This window comes from Chionomys nivalis, chromosome 1 (assembly GCF_950005125.1).
Source record: "Chionomys nivalis chromosome 1, mChiNiv1.1, whole genome shotgun sequence".
In the NCBI taxonomy this organism is placed as follows: Eukaryota; Metazoa; Chordata; class Mammalia; order Rodentia; family Cricetidae; genus Chionomys; species Chionomys nivalis.
This window is the reverse complement of record NC_080086.1, coordinates 47,095,583-47,113,856: the sequence shown is the minus strand read 5'-3', so window position 1 is coordinate 47,113,856 and position 18,274 is coordinate 47,095,583. Positions and strand designations below refer to the sequence as shown.

Below are 18,274 nucleotides of genomic sequence, written 5' to 3'. Positions count from 1 at the left end.
AGTTATTATTGAATTTATATACATGGTATGTAATAATATTAATAAACATTTTATTATACTAAATTAGACAATAAAAAGTGGTACTGTTTAGGTAATATTGGTAGTTACAGTCTCCTTCACTTTGGATCCCTCAATATATCTCTTCACAGCAGTTTTAAACATATGTTAAAGTATTTGAGTTACTTATGCATTGCTGATTAGCTACTTAGTTTCACAGTTTTCTAAGTTAGGTGTTTGCCCTTGAGCTGTTTCTTACCACCAGTTTCCATGGGCTGTTGGGTATGTTCATAATAATTGTCCTTATGTTAGAATTACACAGTTTGTCTTTTGTAGGCTGTCATTGGGAGGTGAAGGTGGGAGGTGTTTGTTCGTTCCAAATAAAAATTAGAAATGAGGATCAAGTGAGAGAGGTTGTGACAGATTCAAAGATATGTGGCTACTAAATGCCAGAATGGGTGCTTTTTGGATCACTTAAGTTTTCATGATTGTCTAAAAATTTATCTGGCTCTCAGCTCTCCTCCAGTTAAAGATTTTTTTTCGCTGAAAGGAATCAGGGAACTTGTTCTTCCCATAAGGTAACAGTTGAACTTAAGCTATCCCCAATAATGTGGGGTGCTTTCTTTCCTCTTTTTTGTCCTTCATTCTCTCTCTCTCCTCTCTCTCTCTCTCTCTCTCTCTCACTCTCTCTCTCTGTGTGTGTGTGTGTTTGTGTTTGTGTGTGTGTGCCCAAAGGACCATGTATTTATGTGTGTCTATGTGTAAATATGTATGTGGAGATCTGAATACAATCTTGAATGTCATTTCTTAAATACCGTCCACAATTCTTTGAGATGCATTCTCTCATTGGTCTGGGACGTGCCTGGGAAATCATGTTGGCAGTGAGCCTAGAGGTGTTCTGCCTGTTTCTCACTCCCCAGCTCTGAGATTGCAATCATAGGCCACCATGCCAAGCTCTGTAAAAAGCAGTTCAGGAATACTGAAGTCAAGTCCTCAGACTTGCAAGGCAAGCATTTGACCAATTCAGCTATCACCTCAGGTGTTTTTCTTTCATTCTTAATGAATCAGAACCTCCAGTGTCATTGAAACTTTAATTGATTCTGAGCCTATAAAGTTGTCAAACTAGAGTTATCTCCCTGACATACAAATCTGATCTTGGCATTTTCTACTAAAGCCTACAATGGTCTTCTTTTAGAAGATGAAGGTTAATTACTTAAGCTTGACACCCAGGGCTCTGCTCATGGTCATTGCAGCCTACCTCATCAGCCTCATTTCTCTTTATGATCTCTTCTGCCCCCATAGACCTCCTGAACAGCCTCTCACAGCCCTCAGACCCTCTTCACTGTTCCCTGTTATTGTGCGATTTCGAGCAGCACCTCTTGATTCCCAAACACAACCCCAACTCTCAAACTGGAAGGCTATTGCTTTCTTTTTAGTTCCATAAATGTTGTCATTACTACCTAACCAAAGAGTCAGTGGTCAGAAAGCGATTTTTATTTCTTAACATTTAGTTTTATGTAAAAACAATTCATGGCTATGAAGGATGAGTTTTTTTTTTTTACATAATTACTTGACTTTATTATTTTTTTCCTCCTTATTTTATTTTATTTTTTTTATTGAAAAAAAAATATCTTGCCTCCTCCCCGCCTCCCATTTCCCTCCCCCTCCTCCCGCCCCTCTCCCCCTCCTCCCACTCCTCTTCTCCTCCCTCTCCAGTCCCAGGAGCAGTCAGGGTTCCCTGCCCTGTGGAAAGTCCAAGGTCCTCCCCGCTCCATCCAGATCTAGGAAGGTGAATAAAGGATGAGTTTTTTAAATTCTGTATGTTTCCCCTTATCTGCTTCCTCCATAGGAGTAGTCCTTGCCAGTTGATGCATTTTCATCTAGTTGTATTTCCTGTGTAAATTCATGTGCACAGAATTCTCGGCAAAAGTTTAGCTTGCATTTTACATTGAATTTTTGGATTTTAGGTCATTCTTAGTATCATTATGTTTCTTTTAGGATTCAATTTCCTTTGAAAATCCATTTGAAATAATTAGTAGTTGTGCTATTGTTGAATATTTAAGTTATTGCCAGAATTTCTATTTTCAATTCTAGTTAATAAACATATTTTTAAATTGGTATTTGAAAATATTTAAATTGATATTTAAAAAACCTTGAACATATGTCCAGGTTTTAACTAAACTTCAAAGATGTTAGTAAGTATCCTTTTACTTTGGTGTTTGAACATGTATCAATATTTTATCTAAACTTAGTTGTCTATGTACATATGTACTCAAGCATATGAACATTTAAAAACAAAGGCAGAACTTTCATAGTGACAGGTAGTGAGGGAGTATAACAAGAAGTCTAGAAAAAGAGACATGGAAGGACTCTGGGCAAGGGTAATCCCCTCCCCCCCACATTGTTCACTAGTCTAATGACAGATAAAGGTGGGGAAATTCAACAATTCACTGTAAAGACTGCCTACCTAGAGATAGCATTCTTTTCCTGTAGAGGTACGTTTCAAATAAGAATGCTGGAAAGGCAATTGAACACACTTAAAGCCAAAGACTTTAGGACCTTTAAGATAGATCAACCTTACTTTTTTCTATGCTGTAAGGCTGTAATATTCTGACAGTCTCGCAATCAAGATTGGGAACCTTGTTTACTTTAAAGACTTATGTGTTGACTGCTTTGTGATCTGTCTATAGTGAGGATTCCACTTTTTGATTTATGATTGTACATCTGTACATCTTGTAGTCCCATTTAATGCATTTAATGACTGTATATCTGAAAATAGACTATGATGGTATTTACAAAAATTAAAAAAATAGACATAGATACTACAGTAATGCAACTAGTCAACACCTTTGACAATTTTCATTTTATTGTGTAAACATGTAAATATAATTATGCATGTCTCTCTATATATATTGCACATAACTGTTTATTTTGTCAAATCCATGTGGTGAATATTCACTACTTTCATAAAAGAACAAACGCTACACATTTAAATTCTTTAAGCAGTTGCTATCTCCAAGTCCTTTCTGAATGACTTTCTGTATAAAAACTGATTTTTTTTCATTGATGGAATAGTGAAACCATAAAAGAATTGCTCACTGTGCTCTGGGGTTCACTGGGGTGAAGATCTTAAGGAATTACCAAGACTTAAACCAAAGCAAGTTTTGCGATGGTTTGGTGGGTAGACAGGGAGTTCTGAAACAGTCATATCTTAAAGGAGACCAGAGAATGTTGTCCTTGGCTTTCTTTGGGGAACTCATAGACACTCCTGTATTCTCAGGTCTCCAAACCATTGTGCAAGGATTGTGGAGAGAGTAGCCAGAGCTCTAAAGGCTTTTGTGCAACAACTATTCACATCATGGTAGCAGGTGCAGGGACTCCAACAGGAAATGGGGACTATTATCTTGAGATCAGGATTTCTTTAAAAAAGTGCCTATTTTGAAGACACAGGGCCTCACATTTAGGGGTGTGCCTTGACTATCATGCCAGGCACAGTACTCAGTAACACATATTTGAATGAATAAACAAGGAGCCCCTTGTACAGTCAATGCCTCAGGGGTAGAAAGTCTTCATAATAGCCATGATATATCCTTTGCATACTGAAATGTAACTGACAGACTTCCAGGAAATCTTCATATGTATTTCATATGTACATTTTTAATGAGCTGTCATTCTGTTATTTAATAATGATTGAAAATATTTGTCACAAAGCCTATAGTGAGAAAGAACAATAGTCTATCTTAGAAGAGCATGGGAAACATTGGTACTACCTTTCACAATTCTACATGAGAAATGAGTCTGGAACTTTAAGCAATAGGTATCTCTTTTATGGCTTGTCTTTTTTATTGTTGTTATTCTTTTCCATTTTAAAATAGGGAACTTATACAAAGACGAACCTACCTTATGCCACAGTGAGGTGAAAGTTGGCTAATAAAATGGCTCCTGAAAGAGAAGAAGCCCTGTGTATCTTGTTACTATCACAAATACAGGCTGATTCAGGCACCCTCTCCTCCACTGCCCAGGGTCCTAACTGGGGTCATTCCCGTGGACTCCTGGGAACCCCTCCAGAGCCAAGCCCCATGCCAACCCCAAAATGACTCCCTCAATTAAGATATCTCCTTCCCTGCTCCCATATCTGTCCTTCCTCCATCTCAACCATCCCACTCCCCCAAGCTTACCCCAACCCTCCCTTTCTCCCCCCTCTCTCTCCTTTTCTCTTTCCCCTCATCCTCCACCCCCATACTCCCAACTTTTGCCTGGTGATCTTGTCTGCTTCCAATTTCCAGGAGGATCTATATATGTTTTTCTTTGGGTTCACCTTATTACTTATCTTCTCTAGGATCACAAACTATAAGCTCAATGTTCTTTGTTTATGGCTAGAATCCACTAATGAGTGAGTACATATCATATACATATTTTTGGGTCTAGGTTATCTCACCCAGGATAGTTTTTTCTACTTCCATCCATTTGCATGCAAAATTCAAGATGTCATTGTTTTTTTACCACTGAGTAGTACTCTAGTGTGTAGATGTGCCACACTTTCTTTATCCATTCTTCCATTGAGGAGAGGGTGCCTGAACTGGCTTTGTCCCATAGTCAGATGGATGACTACCTTAAATATCACTATAGAACCTTCATCCCATGACAGATAGAGACAGAGACCCACATCGGAGCACTAGACTAAGCTCCCAAGGTCTAGTTGAAGAGCAGAAGAAGGGAGAATATAAGCAAGGAAGTTAGGGCCACAAGGGGTTGTTCCACCCACTGAGACATTTTGCCTGAATGAACATGGGATCAAACTGGACTCTGAATGTGGCTGACAATTGGGGTAGACTGAGAAACCAAAGATAATGGCACTGGGATTTGTCTCTACTGCACGTACTGGCTTTTTGGGATCCTATTCTATTTGGATGCATATCTTCCTAAGCCTGGATGTAGGAGGGAGGGACTTGGATTTCCCTCTCTTAGGACTGGAGCAGGGTGGGAGGAAAGTGTGGGAGGAGCAGAAGGAAAGTAGGAGGAGGGGAGGAAGTGGAAATTTTGATTGGTATTATTTATAAAGTAATAAAAAATATGATGACAAAAAAAAAGAAACAAATACAGGCTAACACTTAACTCTTCCCAAACCATCTGGTTTGACCAGGCTTAGCTAAGAGATGACATTAGAGATTAATATCATACATTTTAGAATTGTGCATATAAAACAATGCTTCTGCATAAATTAGTTTTAGAACTGCCAGGGCATGTTTTTTAATAGCCATTTTACAATGGGGGAAGTGGTCTCCAGTTGACTCAGAAAATAATGTCAAATCAGAACTAGGTCCAGGTTAAGACCTACAGGGTTAGCTTTTTGATTTATTTTTAAATTGAAATGTTAATATTTTGCATGCTTCTTTCAAAACCATTTCCAACACAATTTCCTTTGATATTATGCTATCTTTAGTAGTTATGAGAAGATAGACTACTTCTGACATTAGATTCCAGAAGGAGGTAGGGATATTCCAAATTCACTGTTATTCCTCTGGTGACCTTTTTAACATCTACAAATAAAGAGACACGGGGGGTGGGGACCAAATGTGTGAATATTAGTGATAATGAGAGACCCAAATGCATGCATATGGGGGAGGTGATGATGAGGAAAGAGGTGGGGACTTGAACTTCTTGGGGGAAGGTAGGAGAAGCAGGCTATGGGAGACTGAGAAGGAACACACCCAACAGGAACTGCCTAAAGGTTAGATAATGCCACCCCATTGTCATCTGTACTGAGGCAATGTCTCATAACCCCAATCTCTTCTTCCTTAGACTAAATCTTTTCTCAAGGAAGAAGGATCAGCTAAAAAGAGCCTGATGCATTTTCTAGCTTCTTTCCTAACAAATGTAATTTTTTTGACAATAATTGTGGTGGTTTGAATAAGAATGGCCTCCATTTGCTCATGTATTTAACCAGGGGGTGACACTATTTGAAAGAATTAGAAGGACTGGAAGGTGTGACCTTGTTGCAGGAAGTGTGTCACTCAAGAAGGCCATTGAAAAGCCCATCCAAAAGCCCATATCAGACCCAGAGTCTCCCTCTCTCCTTCCACCTATGGATCAGGATGAAACACTCACCTATTGCTTCAGTGCCTGCCTTAATGTCACCAAGCTCCCAGACAAGATGAAAATAGACTAAATCTCTGAAACAGTAAACAAGGTCTCAATTAAATATTTTCTTTATGGGGGTTGTCTGGGTCATACTGTCTTTTCATAGCAACAGAACGGCAACTAAGACAGTAATTTCCCTTTGTAGTTTTGCTTTCATTTTAGAAAAGATGAGTCTTTCCAAAGCTAATCCTGAGTCTGCTGAAATGGAATATTTTGTTCTTTCATGGTGGTCAACAGGAAACTGGAAAACCAGAAGGATTGAGTCCTCTGGGAAAAGGACTTTGATATTACCCGATTTTGATAAGGACAAATATCTGCATCAGTCTTGGAAATTTTTTGGTTTGACTCTACAACATGATTGAGGATTGTCATCAAGAGTTTTGCAAGGCCATCAAGGGTTCAGTAAGAAATCTGAATGTTTCACTGAAGCCTGCGGTCTCCTACTCTACTCTAAAGCAGTGGTGCTTCACAATGGTAAGCTCTTGCTTTTCTCGGGAGCTTTGCCATGCTCATAAATGATTCAAGAGAAAGAGAAGAGTGAAGCAATTTCCAAAGTGACACAAATAGTGATGGAGCTCATTTACTGATTGTGCATTGCATGCTCGAGTGGTGTGGGAAGTCCTTCTGTATATGTGTCCCTTTTATTGGTTAATAAAGAAGCTGTTTTCGGCCGATGGCTTAACAGAATATAGCCAGGATAGAAGAAATGTATGTATAGAAAGAGTAGGAGAAGTAGAAATGTATGTATAGAGTGAGGAGAAGCCATGTAGCCACCAGAAGCAGTAACAGAAACCTTGCCAGTAAGCCACAGCCACATGGCAATATACAGATTAATAGAAATGGGTTAACCAAATATATAAGAGCTAGCTAGCAGTACACTTAACTGAATGGCCAAGCAGTGATTTAAATAATATAGTTTCTGTGTGATTATTTTTCATCTGAGCTTCTGGAACAAACAACCTCAGACAACACTCCACTTGGGTAAAACCCTTACATACTTAAGAATTACTGATCACATTGTCTCGTTCAGGACCTTCTAGGATAATGTCTATTGGGATAGTCATGGGTTTGAGAAGATTGCTTTGCTTCCTTTAAATATTTCTAAGAGGTAGACATGAAATAAATATACAGAGTTATTGTTTTGAATATATTATGAATGCACTGGGGAAGAGCATATATCAATGTCTCTGTGCCCTATTTGTTCCTGTAGCCTGTTATAGTAATAAAACTAGAATTCTAGTCATGCAAGCAGAATTTTATTCACCAGTTCTACCTTTTGACATAGTATTTGTTTGATTCTGTATATTTGCCTTTCTATAGTAAAATTTTCTAATGTTTTTAATCTTCTTCACAGTCCACTGTAGATTTATTAGTGAAAGGTCCATAAGTTGCCAAACTCCCTACCACTATTGCTCTTCTTTGCCAACTTCACTTCCATTAATAAATAACATTTTCATAGGGTTTGGGGCAAAACCAAGCATACATACAGAAAATCAAAACAAAACAAAAGCAAGCAAACAAACACAGCCCCCCCATAAAATTCATTCAGTTAACCTTCTTCATGGATCAGAGATAGCTGACCCAAGTTCCTGGGAACACATGTACTCTGGACCAAAAGTTAGGGATCCTGCATGGGACTGACCTAGGCCCTCTGCATGTGTGTGTGCTTTATCACAGCAATAGAAATAAAACTAAGAAAAGTATGTATTATGTATGTAGCAATGAGAACTAGGACATATTTATTTGAGTCCTGTTTCAGGCAGCATTTTTCAGAGAAACAATTAGCATCTTCATATTGTTCATACAAAGTTGATCAAATAAATACTTTCACAACAAATGTTTATTGTTGAGCTCATTTTTTTGGTTTGTATTTTGTTCTGCACTTTTTAAAAAGCTTATCAACCAGTTTCTGCTATATGCTCATTTTTGTTCATTATTAACTCATATTCCAGGGCCTATAGGGTACAACATGTATTATTTCACTTTGAAAGTATATAGTCACTCAACAAACATATATTGAACAACTGACACACAGCATGAGTATAGAAGAGTTCATCCCTGCCAGGGTAATGTCAACTGATGATAGAAAAAGAGATGTTTTTATCCTAATTTCTTCAGTTTATTGACCTAATATTGACTAAAGCTGAGATGTGTCAGCTCTTTATAATGATTGTTTTTTAAATCACAAGAACATCTATGGTGTTATGAACCAATTGATATTAAGCAGATTTTTATGGGAAAAAAGAGATATTACTCATTACAAACACACATTTAGGCTAGGCATTTTCATTTGCTATACATGTGTGAAGAAATGAATATCTGACAGTATAATAACCTCTGAACATAGGAACTACAGCATCAAAACTTACTGAGGTAATTCTTTCTCCCTGGTCCTAAGGAACTCATAAACATGTTTACACTAAAAAGTCAAACAAACAACAAACAGAAAACCCTTTCTCTCCTTGGTGAATAATTGCATGTGTCTGTTCATGCACATAATTTATGCAGGAGTTCTCAAGGTTTATATACTGTCATCTGGGCTACCATGTGGTTTCCTCTTGTTGGTTGAATCTGAGTACAGGAGCTTATTATTGAAGAAACTAGGGATGCTGACATGATGAGCTGTCATGGTATGATGCAGGGCTTTAGAAAGTGCTGCTACTGTAGCCCTTTCAGTTCATTGAGTACCTTGTAGATGTGTGCTCTGCTACACTTTTTAAAATGTAAGTTGAACTCTTTAAACCCACTCTTCAAGGGTGTTTCTATGGTTCCTCTTTGCCAATGAGATAGTTGTAATTCTGAAAGCCTATACCATTAGTGTAAGTTCACACCATCAGAATATACACCCTGGCTATAATTTCAGCCCTTTTATTGTTTCTTTTGTTTTCTACATCTCTCTATAGATCATATTGAAATGTGCTCCGTCCTGCTCTGTGAGCATAAGACATTCACACCTGGCCTTGTCAAGTTAAGGAACTGTAAAGTGTCACTCACCATCAATTATATGTATAGCTTGCATCCATTCAGTTATGAATTCAACCAGGCTGTATTTCACCATACGGTGACACTAAGATTGCAGCAATCATCAAGCCATGCCATTTTGTTGAGTGCTTAGATTAGAGCCTCCCAGGAATAGCTATTGCCCCCTCCTTTACTTTGTCAAGGATAGGATTGTCGTTTCTTTGTATTTTTCTGTAATAGTCACTGAGGGTAAACTCACCTTGAAAATATTTTTAGGAAGACATCATGTTGAAAAGTGACAGATCTCTAAGGATTTCTTAGGCAGGCAAGTTTTCCTTCAGCACACACACAAAAAAAGATATCACTTTTTATCTTGCGAGCACATGATAACCTCATGGGGTTGCTTACTTCATTGTGTAAAAATACTATGTTTAGCCTCACATCTGCAAGATGCTTCTAGCAAGAGGTTGTCTGGGCCAGAGATGAACTAATTCAGATCTTTTGTCTCATGTTTCCTGTAGATAGATATGTTTTTTTTTCCAAAATGACCCAACTTATCTACTTACTCCTTTTGTTCTAAAAATGTTCTGTTTCCCTCTCCAATGTAATTTCTCTTTTTCCTTTTTGTATTTTTCCTCAGTTGATCAAAGCTTAACTAGATAGTTATACCTGTGTTATAGAATTTTTCTTTTACAGTGTTTTATTATTCAAAGAAGCAAGCAAATATCTACTTGTTCTTATACTTTTAGGTTATTCACAGTTTTCAGTATCGCTGTCAGTTTTCCTTTTAAATTTGGTGTTTATAATTATTTGCATCTCTAGATAAAGAATTTTATAGATGTTGGAAATAAAACTACTTTTGTGTTTAGAGATTAAAAAATAAGACATTATTACCAAGTAGAAGCACGAGTGAGACAGGGTAAATATTTCTAGAGTAAATTAATGTAAAAGATCACATATTCAGTAAAATAACAGCAAAATTGGAAAGGTATTTTTATTAGACTATACTGGTATCATCTACATGTATGTGTGTGCATGTATCATAACACCGTTGGACCCTATACATCTAATAGCTGTACACAAATATACACAAACACAGAGAGAGAGAGAGAGAGAGAGAGAGAGACAGAGAGAGAGAGAGACAGAGAGAGAGAGAGAGAGAGAGAGAGAGAGAATTTCACCATTCCTAGCATCTATCAGAAGGAGAAAAAATAAAAAGGGAAATCATTTTACTTAAGTAATATAAAAATAAGCATATGTACATGAACATGTTTTCATATTATTTACAGTCTAAAGGACTGTCTATACTCCCCTTTTAGGAGGTCATGCAATCTGAATCATAAAAGAACTAAAGGAAAACAAATAGCTCAAACATACACACACACACACACACACACACACGGGATGGGGGAGGCAGTGGGTGAGACAGAGAAAGGGAGAGAGGGAGAGATTAGATTAGTCAAGAATTGAAGTCCATGATTAATGAGGATACTTTCTCAACCAAAGTTGAATGAAGCAGATGAAAACTCAGCAGGCCTAGGCAGCCTCTGTGAGCATACAAATAAGTCTGGTCAGCAACTACTGCCTCCCTACTTGATGCCAACCAGCTCTTCAAAAACCCAAGTAAGAATGTCAGTGATTTAGCACAGAATCTGCTCTCTATTGTGATGAGTGTTCTTGACAGTGGTGAGAAGTTGGGCCCCATGTTATGTTGTTTGCATGGCATGAATAGGTTTTGAGGGATTGTCCAACCAAGACTTAAGATTTGAACAGCAGAAGAGGGACTCAACTGTGTGAAACACTGAATGTATGGCATCCTTATGACTTGAATAATAAAAATATATTGAGCCGGGCGGTGGTGGCACACGCCTTTAATCCCAGCACTTGGGAGGCAGAGGCAGGTGAATCTCTGTGAGTTCGAGACCAGCCTGGTCTACAAGAGCTAGTTCCAGGACAGGACAGGCTCCAAAGCCACAGAGAAACCCTGTCTCGAAAAACCAAAAAAAAAAAAAAAATTGAATATTATTACATCTTTTAACTTCAGCCTTAGATAAGGGAACAGGTGGATCAGAAAGCCTCACCCAATTTGTGCAAGCACTGTGTTTTCTTTCTTTCACACTGAAAGATTTTTGTAACCCTTTGGATGCTGTACAGCACAGAATGGCTTCAGTCTGTGTATTTCTCTAGTGAGATAAAAATCTTCAGTTTGCCTCCAGAAACCAATGAACCTTAATGTGCTGGAGTGGTGTGTACCACTCACTCACTGGTTGGAAGCCTCGATAAAGTGCTGTCTTGTGCATTGTTTTTGCCCATAAGCAATTCTATTTGTTGTAATCAAGTGAGAAAGAATGGCCTCAGAAACAGGACTAATGAGATTGAAAGGACGTTACAAAACAAAAGTGTAAAGGGCACAGTCTGCACAATGTGTCACTTGGTCAATTGCACAGCAGTAGGGAGTTTCTTTTGCTTGCTACCATGGAATTTTTCTTTCCAGTTTACTGGTGTGAGGGTCTCTGGAGTCATCACAATCTGTTTAGAACTTCTTGGCAACAGCTTCTGGATCAAGGCCAAAGTGATTGCCTGTTAATGCTTAAAATAGAAGAAGGTTATTTGCATATATATATCATATATATGTTATATATGTTAATATATTAACAGTCTTTTCTTTAGTGCCAAAGAAGTTATAATCTCCTTAATTAGTAATTTCTGTTGGATTGTGTTAGGATTACCAGATGAGATTAAGCCTGTATGAATGATGCTTATTGAATGCAAACAACAGACATGTAAAATCTCCTTGACTTTTGTTTACTGTTTGGTGCATGAAAGAAAAGCTAAGCCCATCAGAGATGTGTTCATGGGTCTGAATCAGAAAAGAAGCTTATGGATACTCCGCTAGAGTTTGAGTGCCAAGCTTCAGATGATCCGGGAATTAACAATTAAAAGGTTTTTGTATAATGATTGATATGCATACATCATTTCTTATGTTGATTTGTTAAAAGATAGGAGCTTGGCATAAACCCCTGTGGGTGGGAAACGGCCTCTTGAATTGAAGGCTATGTTGACTCTGTAATTGATGGAGGTCTGTTTTTGGAGTGACTTTTAATAGAAATCGCCTTGTTTTAGTGGTATCATTTTATTTTGATACATTAGTCATCACATCAAAGCAAAGCAAGTGGCTATTACACAGAACAGTTTGTGGAGGACTGCCAGGGATGAACTCTGACAAATTGTGGTCTGTTCCAAAATACCTGAATCCGTGAGAGCAGACACATCAATCAATAAAGCTTCCCCTGTGAAGTGCAATTACATGAATGTTTCTGTATGTCTACCCTTTCGACTTCTGATGTTCTGAGATAGAAATGCCCAGCATTCTGAGCAACAGAGCAATGCTACTAGGTATTTACACATTGGCTTGTTTTTGATGCCAAGTGGAAGAAGATAAATTAATATATGTTTGGTAAAGATAAAAATTAATTTTTTTCAATTATTTAATTGACAATGCTTTATTTATTTATTTTTTTTGGAAAAAAAAATTCTGCTACCTCCCCGCCTCCCATTTCCCTCCCCCTCCTCCCACCCCTCTCCCCCTCCCCCCCACTCCTCTTCTCCTCCCTCTCCAGTCCCAAGAGCAGTCAGGGTTCCCTACCCTGTGGGAAATCCAAGGTCCTCCCCCCTCCATCCAGGTCTAGGAAGGTGAACATCCAAACTGTCTAGGCTCTCACAAAGCCAGAACATGAAGTAGGATCAAAACCCCGTGCCATTGTCCTTGGCCTCTCATCAGCTCTCATTGTCCGCCATGTTCAGAGAGTCCGGTTTTATCCCATGCTTTTTCAGTCACAGTCCAGCTGGCCTTGGTGAGCTCCCAATAGATGGGCCCCACTGTCTCAGTGGTTGGGTGCACCCCTCGTGGTCCTGACTTCCTTGTTCATGTTCTCCCTCCTTCTGCTCCTCATTAGGACCTTGGGAGCTCAGTCCAGTGCTCCAAGTTTCTCCAGAGCTCTAAATCTACAACTTTTGATTTATCCCTAGGTTATGAGAATGATCCTGTCGTGAAACTCCAGGCAGATTGTAGCGGAACTAAATTTACTGGTAAGAGTATTTGCCTTGATCAGTCTCTTTATGCATTTATACCATGTTTAATTATCACATTAAACAATGTATAAGTATAGCAAGAGGAAGTAACAAAAGATAAGAAACTATCATGAAAATTGAATATTTTCTAGTCTTAAGAGCATATATAAACTAGATGCATAATAGTGTGGATATATGTGTATGTGTTTATGTATGTATGTGTGTACATGTGTTGGTGTGTATATGTGTGCATGCATACCTGTATGTGTGGCTGTGCATACATGTATGTGTGAGTGTTATATTAAAATGCTTGTCTTATAAATTTTAAAAGGGAAAGTCTCTTCCCTTGAATTTATTTTTCTTGTTGGCTGACCTCTTGACATATTTGAAAATGACATCTTGACCACATTTCTCGAAATGCCATTTTTAATGGAAAAATGAATCTGGCTCCTGAGTTCTGTGAAGGTTAACTTCTTAGGAGGTTTGATGTTTACCTAGAAAAAAAAAACTTTTATTTTCAGGGGTCAAAGAGAGCTTGCCCTTTTGTGGTCTGGAGGGAGTTTGAACTGTCCCTGGGATTTGGATTAATGTGAAATCTGACTTGATTCTTCAGTTGAAGTTTTATCAAATTGTTGCAATTCTAGGATTCAGTCTCTAAGAATCTGTAAGTCAGCAAGTCTGTTTTGAAGGACTAGACACTCACAGTGGTGTTCCTCCAAGGAAACTCTCTGAGTTTAAACCTATATTTCCTAATTCTTATCACTGGAAAAAGAGTTGTACTTACATGTATGTACAACATATGTGCTGCAATTACATTATATGTATATATATGCATAAATGTTATAGAATGTACATATATATATATCATAAACCTGATTGTTTTAATCATATGTATCAATGCTATGCCTGGTCTGTAGTACTGTGCTCCATTCAGACAAAAAGGTTAACAATTTGTGTCATTTTGGGTATTCAACACAATGTGATTTGAAAGATTCATTCTTAATAATATACAATGCTTTCTCACACTTTAAGAACCCAGTTTTGCAAGTGATAAAATATGATACCTGAAAATTTCAGGTATTATCTTATATGTGCAAAACTTTTTCCTATATAAATTATAAATGGGGGCTTAATAAATAGAATGTGAAGGCAGACATGACACCTTGACTTTGAGTTACTGTTAACATTATTTAGCTTCTGGTAACCTATAGAGACTTTTGAAATGAAATCAGGGCTGTCCCAGTAATAAACATTTGAGGATGTTCTGTGTGTGCTTTGAGAATAGCTTGGCCTCTTTGTCTCTCAGTGCAGTGGTTTTGTCTTCTGTGTATCTGCATCTTCTGTTTGGAACTTCTCTGAACAGATGCCTTAAATCCAGTTAATCTGCATGACTATTAGAAGATCATAAACCAAGTGTACTCTATTCTAATATTCTGAGGGAAGTCCTCTGGGAATTTGATCTTTTCATGATAGAATTCATAAGGGGTATATTTTTTCTATTAAACCCATTTTATGAATTTACTCTAATAAGTTTCCAGTTTGTGAGATACCTAGGTAAGTCTTCTCAGAAATTAAAGGATCAAATGTTACACCCATGGGATGGGGCACATAATCCAGTGCTAAAATACAGGCCCAGGATGAGCAGTGCCCTGGGTTCGGAAAAACAATAAATATCCCAGTAAAACAGTACAACCACCCAAATAAAAAATATCAACCAACCCAGTATATTATCAAATAAACAGCAACAAAAAGGAAATACCTCACTCTGCCATCGGAAGCCTAATTGTCTTTGAGTCAGAATGGTATATACTTAATATCTTTATCTGTTGGTATCATGAAAATGGATATAAATCTGTAAATTACACTACTGCTCACTCATTACTGTCCACCCCTCCCTCTGTTTTGTTTAATTATATTTCTTTTTTCATCTTCTTGATGATTGATCAAATCATTTATAATTCTATAAGGTCAGTTTCAGCTTTTTGCAGTTTTATTGTAATGTTTGAGAAAGTATCCTTTTTGCTTCCAGAAAAGCTTTGTGGGATCATGGTCCTAGAATACACACACACACACGTTAGCATGTACACACACATTAGCATGTACACACATACACACACACACAAACTTCTTAATTTTCTTTAGTTAATACTTTGTGTGGAGATTTCTCCCTTGATACAGAACCTCTTCTAAAAGAATTTTTAAGAGTATAAAATAATCACCACTACTCTGGTAGAAAAGTATACTAATTTTGCTATTACATTTTCAAAACCAAAATTTGTCTGGATTCACCAAGTACCCATTTGATAAGAGCTAGAAATTTTTTGAGATTGCACCTATGCCTATGAGATGCATGCATGCTTATTCGTATATGTTATTCATTGCTATACCTGTGTGTAATTTATCTAAAGCATTATTTTCCAAGCATCTTAGCAGGCAGGTTCAGTATATGAATGACAGAGAAGATGTTTGTGTTGTGGAATTCATAATAATACACGGAGCAGCAGGTAACCTTGGGGTTACACACCCAGACTGACAGATGGTGCTTATCTCTATCCACTGTTCTTCCTACTGATTTAGGGAGTTTGATGTGTTCTTTTATATCAAAGCTGAGGCTTCGTGTCCTGGCAGTCCAAAAGAGAGATTAATATTTTCATTTAATCTTAGTAAAGTGCTATTGTGTGAAAGAGGAAAGGAGGAAGGGGGAAATGGAGACTGGAAAGTCTCTCATTATGGATCACTTTTTAGACTCCTGTGTGGAGGAGTTTTTGTATTGTTTCTCTGGATCCTGTAATTGCCTTGGCTAAGAGTTCCCAATTCCATTTCAACATGGGCTGTGATGTGTTTTAATGCTTTCTAATTCATCAGATCCTGATAGCCCCAGCCAGCCAAGTAGGCCTGGTCTTGTTACTGGCATTGGCTTTAACTCATTCCCGTTAGAATTATTAGAAAATAAAAGTGTAAGTTCCTGTGTATGTATATTTTGCAAAGCCACATTCTGCTTTCAAAAAGTTCTATTTGGAAGCCAAGTAAAATGGGTCTTCTTAGAAAGAATTTTCCCTCTGTTGAATAATTAAATGTAGTTTTGCAGCATCTCTTGAGATGGGGTATGCTGAGGCGATAGAAGATTCCATCAATGCTAGAATGTTGTGCATAAATAATTAATGTGTCATATTTCATGTTACCGACAGCAAACAGTATCCTTTTCCTTTTCCAGTGATAAGAATGCATCAGAAGAACGCGTGCCCTTGTCACAGAATTAATCTTCTATCCATATTTGATGTTTACACCTCTTAAATATTTATGAGCTGTTATCTTGCTTTATTGTTATTTACTCTCTCCAGGGGCATGTGAGAAGCCTTGCATTTCTTCCTTAGCCAAGCATTCTGCTTCCTTCCTTCCTCTCTTGGCTGTTCCTTGGATTATCTCCAATTTGCATATATAATTCTGGTCTTGAGGTGCCAGAAATCCATTTGTTTCAACTGGAGTTGTATTGAAGTTGGTTTTACTCAAATTATGTACACAAATAAATGTGATTTCCAAAGGCATGGAAATTCAGTGAGGGTTCTGAAGTGAAGCAGGCCAAGGTACACAAACACAGTGTTAAGAAAGTACAGGTAGACTTTATGTTCCTAGGGAAATGGAATCCCCAAATAAAAAGACTATAGAGTGAGCACTGTGTGAAGAATTAATTGCATTTTAAAATTTTACATACATGCTCATATTGAAAAGCTTTTTTGGTGGGTACTGTCCATCTATGGGTCTTTCTTAATGTTTTAACTGGGGCACAATTGGGAATATAAATATCTCTATATATCTGACATGTAAATTTTTAGTGTTTGTATACATGCAAATACCTGTGAGACCACGCACAATCAAGATAATGTATGTATTTATCATCTCCAGATATTTCTTCTGAACCCCTTTGTTTTTCTGGTTTTAGATTTTAATAGACTTGGATTCTTCCTTTGTAGACATATTCTTAGATTTTACTGATTTTTCATTTTTTCCAAGTCCAGAAAGCAAAATCCATATCCAAAAGCAAAAAAATAGTTGCTATTATTATATTGCATAGAAAGAATGAATAATATGACCTTTAAAATATAAAACATTAAAAGACAATAAAATACAGAAAAACTTGAGTGATTATTTTAATGAACTCTTTTGCTCTTACATTCATGTTTAAATGCATTGTTTAAAGAGCCAAGAGATGCATTGAATACATAAAATACCCATGAAAAGACATAGTACCACGAAACAAATGACATAAAACAAAATCAAATGGAAGGAGAAAATTGTGTTTCCTTCACAAAATGCTGTTCTTGCCCTTAAGCAATCATGTTGGAGAAAAAGACCATGTATAACAAAGACACAAATCATCGACATCGTCCGCAAACAGTGGGTTTTATTGGATTGCACACATGTGCAAATACTTGAGGCTTTGGGAAGGAAACACACCAATAAAATACATCATGACTATCACCACTGAACTAGGCAGGGTGGGAGCAGGGCCTCACTGAGTGTCCAGTGATGAAATAAGGCATTAAGAATTAAATCAAAGTCTCTGATCAAAGACTAATTTAGCCCATCATAAATGATCCTGCAGTGGAAAGAAGCCTCATGTGCAGAGATCAAAGATTAGGATCTACACATATAACACTGCACCACTGCCCTGTGGGGAGGGGGAAAGAGCAGAGAGAGTAGGAAAAAGAAGTCATACATCAAACCTCTCAAAGAACCCAGTGCGATAAAATCTCCCTTTCTTCAGGAAAGCATACAAAATTAGAGAAGTGCAAATGATTTGTACAGTGCGGCTGACTCTGACATTTGAAACTGTGAGAAGCTGGCCCTGGTGGCAAGGTAACTTGTTTGTAGACACACATCAGGCAGGGCTTCTGGTGGCTAGATAACTTGTTTGTAGACACACATCAGGCAGGGTTTGCCACTGCACTGCCTCCCGGTTTGTAGTGCTTGCTTGGATATATTAGAAATCTCTTCACAATTGCAAACAGCAGGTAGATAATTTTCTACTCGAGAGACTATTAATTGACTTTCTATTGAGTCAGACTCAAGCCCATGCTAACATGATAATTGTTCACTTCTTTAA

General features: G+C 37.6%; 1 protein-coding gene across 8 annotated transcripts in view; it reads left to right on the top strand.

Moving 5' to 3' along the window:
- The window catches only part of Chl1 (cell adhesion molecule L1 like), a 218,045-nt gene that overhangs the window by 39,828 nt on the left and 159,943 nt on the right, over nucleotides 1–18,274 (top strand). For 6 of the 8 annotated variants that reach the window (XM_057769448.1, XM_057769457.1, XM_057769390.1 and 3 more), the window contains exon 2: nucleotides 13,129–13,188. The gene's annotated coding sequence lies outside the window, so the exon portion shown is untranslated. Of the gene's footprint in view, nucleotides 1–6,375; nucleotides 6,613–13,128; nucleotides 13,189–18,274 lie in introns of all 8 variants that reach the window. The other 2 variants (XM_057769412.1, XM_057769421.1) reach the window with 1 other exon arrangement.